The sequence below is a fragment of the Trachemys scripta genome, chromosome 5, assembly GCF_013100865.1.
Source record: "Trachemys scripta elegans isolate TJP31775 chromosome 5, CAS_Tse_1.0, whole genome shotgun sequence".
Taxonomy (NCBI): domain Eukaryota; kingdom Metazoa; phylum Chordata; order Testudines; family Emydidae; genus Trachemys; species Trachemys scripta.
The window spans coordinates 7,642,105-7,647,449 of NC_048302.1; positions in this window are offsets into that span (position 1 = coordinate 7,642,105).

Sequence of the window (5,345 nt, forward strand, 5' to 3'; positions counted from 1 at the left end):
CAGAGGGTCCTGTGGCACCTTTAAGACTAACAGAAGTATTGGGAGCATAAGCTTTCGTGGGTAAGAACCTCAGTTCTTCAGATGCAAGAAGTGACTTGCATCTGAAGAAGTGAGGTTCTTACCCACGAAAGCTTATGCTCCCTATACTTCTGTTAGTCTTAAAGGTGCCACAGGACCCTCTGTTGCTTTTTACAGATTCAAACTAACACGGTTACCCCTCTGATACTCCCCTCCAAATAGACCATCGAACACAGAGCAGGGCCAGATTTTCACCGACAAGTGGATCTGGTTTTTCAAAAAGTTCAGCTCCCAGTTAGTCAATAGCCAAGTCCCCAGTTTAGGGTCTGCAGAGGGATACAGCCCATTATGTGTTACATCAGCAAAGCAAACCCGGCCAGACAATTGATCAACATTTCCACTTCCAGTCTCAGGTCTCCTAGATTGGTATCTGATCTTACACAAGGCGAGATTGAATTAGAGAGGTTTTTTTTAATAATTTAACAAATGCTAATGAAGACTAGTCTGAGTGCCCTCCCTCTGGCAACCTAGTAATAGCAACATGCCTAACACCACACAGCAGCAGCAGATCCAGTTAAGTGAGAATTTAAATGGGGTTCGTTACCTCTGACAACAGTGACTCGAGGCACTCAGGGCCCCTTTGTGCTACTAGCCTGAGTAGGGAAGAGGAAGGAGCACGAGTTGAAGTTCCTGGGCACAGTTTTATACCTCCGGGACTTCACTGAACTCAGTCGGGTTCACCAGTCAGATCCGTGGAGTTCCTCAGGAATTCTTCCATCGAGGGGGAGAGTTTGCTCAGCTGTGGTTCTGTCCCATTAATCTATTGATCCCACCAGATCCATGTGGATCTCAGGGGATGTGGATCTCAGGGGGTCTGCAGAAGGCAAAGGGGCATCTGCATTAGATGGCAAGTTGACTCTGCTCTAAGTCCAACCAACATGCTGCTTCCTGGGTCCTCCTGTACTAGCGCATGCCCCTGAAGGAGGATCTCTACTACACACAAAGGCAAGTCAGTGTAAGAGATGACAGCCTCTCTCTGTACTAATTTCTGGTGTGTGGGTGTGTGGTGAAATTGATGTTTACCAACATTTACCAATAAAAATCGAATCCTTCCAAGCCTATAAATAAAGTATCCGATTTTCAAAATGGCTGAGCTCCCAGTTAGGTTCTTTTGAAAACTTCCCCCTAAGTAAATGAGTTGATTTTCAAAAGTTGAACACCCAGCAGCTGCCATTAACTTAAGTCCCCCAAAAAGCACAAGTCCCACTCATTTTCATGGGGACGTGTTCCTAAATCCTATAGGCACACCTGAAAATCTCCCGTGGGTTCCTAAATAGGGACATAGAAGCCAAACTTTAAACTGCTGGTTTTGCAAACCTTGAACTTAATTTACTGACGCCAAACCAGCACACAAAGGACACCATGTTCCAATTCCAATTTATATGCTTCCGTAATGGGGCCCATATTTAAACAGACTGATATCTAGATAGACAAACTAGTCTAGATAGATCCCTAGCTGCTCAGCATGGCAGGAAAGAGGCCGACCACCCACTTACTGTTTTGCATATTCCTTTGCCGTTAATATTGTTGCTGAGTTATAATCTCTTGTCTGTACGGCATCCGTAAAAAGAAGAGCAGTTTAACGGTGGTTCTTACTCTACATTTTAAGGTGACAAACTGAATCCAGGTCGTACTTTTGGCATATGACTATAGACAGTGAGGGGAGAAAAAACCAACAACCCAGCCCGTTTATTGTAAGTGAGTGCTCCTTGTCACTTCAGATTTTCTATTTACGTCCCTGCTTGGAGCTTGTCAACCCACATGGATTAGAAATTAAACTGTAAACAAGCCTTTTCCATTTCCTGCCTAAGGAAGGATTAGCATATATTAAAACATGCTCAGGGGCTTTGCACTTTCTGTAATGAAACCTGTTCAAACACCTAATTGATATGCCGCCACTAAATAAACTTAGCAGCTCGAGGAAACATTGTTCTCTTTTCTTCTCTTTCCTAATTTGCCTTTCTTCCCCCAATCAATCTCTTCCCAAAATTAATGTCATCCATTGTGGTTTGTGTAACTACCCCGGGTGGCACATGTTCTGGGCAATGAATTTGGAATGGGCAGAAGAATAGATCCGTAAAGCAAATTTCCAAAGCGGAGTCTGTGGGACTGGACTCTGCTCCCAAAAACACTCACGTGGGAAAGAACACACGGGAGAAAGGAAAGAGTGAATAAACAGCACAGCAGTATATGTTAGGGGCATTAAGCAAATATCACTCAGGTGGTCTGCAAACACCTTCAGTTCGGGTGACCAAAATCCTGATATTATTGGGACTGTCCCAATATCAGGGGCTTTGTCTTATATAAGCAACTATACTCCCCCCAAAAAAGGTGTCCCGATTTTTCATACTTGCTATCCGGTCACCCTAGCTCGATAACTGTCTGAATGGGAGCTGAGCTTGTGTGAAAATCTGGCTTTAAGTGTTATTGTTAGTAAGTTACACCCTAAAACTGCCAGTCAGACTGCGACTTGGATCGGAAGGTTTGTTTCGTTAACATCTGGCACCACCATCTAGATAGAGGGGTGGGGGTGAGGAACAGAAGTATAGATAAAAGTAGAGCCGTGAGCTAACATCAATGGTTTTCCTAACAGTGGTGCTGAAAACACAACAGAATTTAAGTCATTAGCATCTGGATATTAAAGATGCTTCTTAAGTGGCACACATCAGTATCGCTTGTACCCATGTGGCACATTTGTGCTTGAGTTGGCTGGTCCTCTTTCATAGCAGCTGTATCATTCCAAGGAGAGACCAAGTACTTTGTTATCTTACGTCCTCTTCCCCCTAATCTAAGTCAGAATCTTAGTATTGATATTAGTACTAATTCCAGTAGCACCTAGAAGACCAAACCACAATCAAGCCCCATTGTGCCAGGCGCTGGATACAGATGGAATAAGAGGCAGTCCCTCTTCCCTGAAGAGCTTTTGATCTAAATAGACAAAGAAAACATTATCATCCCCATTTCAAAGATGGGGACCTGAGGCCCAGAGAAGTTAAGGCTGGGGTTTCCCACTGAGCCCATTTGGGTACTTCACTCCTTTTAGGTTCCTTCTAAAACCCCAGCCAAAGAGAGTTGTCCGAGGTCCTCCAGGAAACCTGTGGCACAGCCAGGAATGAAAGCCAGAAATCCCAAGACCCAGGCTGGTTCCTTAACCCTGAGTTAGGTTGTGTAAGAGGCAGTTTTGGCTGGAATTAGCCAAGCACAGGTGTTACCATACTGTTCAGCCTATGACCTAGGGCTGAAATCAGCGCTGGCATACACAGGCAGGAAGTGTTTATTCCAAATCTGATGCTGTGTAACACCTGTTGTAAAGTATCAGAGGGGTAGCCGTGTTAGTCTGGATCTGTGGGAAGGAGACTCTGGAAGAATTCCACCACGATTTCAACAGCTTCCACCCCACAATCAACCTCAGCCTGGACCAATCTACATGGGAGGTCCACTTCCTAGACACCACAGTACAAATAAGCGATGGTCACGTTAACACCACCCTATACCGAAAACCCACCGACTGCTATGCCTACCTTCATGCCTCCAGCTTCCACCCTGGACACACCACACGATCCATCGTCTACAGCCAAGCACTGAGGTACAACCGTATCTGCTCCCACCCCTCAGACAGAGACCACCTACAAGATCTTCACCAAGCATTCTCAAAATTACGATACCCACACAAGGAAATAAGGAAACAAATCAACAGAGCCAGACGTGTACCCAGAAGCCTCCTGCTACAAGACAAGCCCAAGAAAGAAACCAACAGAACTCCACTGGCCATCACCTACAGTCCTCAGCTTAAACCTCTCCAACGCATCATCAGTGATCTACAACCCATCCTGGACAATGATCCCTTGCTTTCACAGACCTTGGGAGGCAGGCCAGTCCTCACCCACAGACAACCTGCCAACCTTAAGCATATTCTCATCAGCAACCACACACCGCACCATAACAACTCCAACTCAGGAACCAATCCATTCAACAAACCTTGATGCCAACTCTGCCCATATATCTACACCAGCAACACCATCACAGGACCGAACCAGATCAGCTACAACATCACCGGTTCATTCACCTGCACGTCCACCAATGTTATATATGCCATCATGTGCCAGCAATGCCCCTCTGCTATGTACATTGGCCAAACTGGACAGTCACTACGCAAGAGGATAAATGGACACAAGTCAGATATCGGGAATGGCAATATACAAAAACCTGTAGGAGAACACTTCAACCTCCCTGGCCACACAATAGCAGATGTAAAGGTAGCCATCTTACAGCAAAAAAACTTCAGGACCAGACTCCAAAGGGAAACTGCTGAGCTTCAGTTCATTTGCAAATTTGACACCATCAGCTCAGGATTAAACAAAGACTGTGAATGGCTAGCCAACTACAAAAGCAGTTTCTCCTCCCTTGATGTTCACACTTCAACTGCTAGCAGAGGACCTCACCCTCCCTGATTGAACTAACCTCGTTATCTCCAGACTGATTCTTGCCAGCATATTTATACCTGCCCCTGGAAATTTCCATTACATGCATCCAAAGAAGTGGGCATTCACCCACAAAAGCTTATGCTCCAATACATCTGTTAGTCTTAAAGGTGCCACAGGACTCTCTGTTACCTGTTGTAAAGCATTTCCTTCTGGTTACCTCTACAACAGCTTTTGCACTAAACTATAAAGAGTGTTTAATGGAAGATAAATGGGAAATAGGCCCGGGCTGTTAAGAAATTAAGTCTGCTTTTGTTGGGTTGCCATTTGCTTTTGTCACTGGGTGCTGGATAGCTTTCTGGTAGCACCTGAGAAGTTACAGGAACATTGCACTTCTCCAGCAGGTATTTCACTACAGAATCTGCAGAGATTTTGGGAGCTACACCCATAGTAAGGGATCTAAGTATATTTCCCTTTTGTAATTCCCTCTTGGTCTTTGCTACACTTTCAAAATTGAGCTTTTCCCCAGATAGTAGCCTAAGTAGTCTATGGAGCTGAGATTTCTATAAGACACAGGAGAGAGGAAAAGCAAAGGCGTGTGAGATGCTGTTGACAAGGCTGTGGTAATCTGCAATGTGCTGAAATAATGTCTGTGCTGCAAAAGCCCAGATTTTTATTACTATTTCTACTACAGCAGCATCTAGAAACCCCGACCAAAATCAGGACCCCAGTTGTGCTAGGCTCTGTACAGACACATAGCGAGAGACAGTCCCTGCCCCAAAGACCTTGCAGTCTAAGTAGACAAAGGGGGAGGCATAGAGACTTGGCCAAGATCACACAGCTATG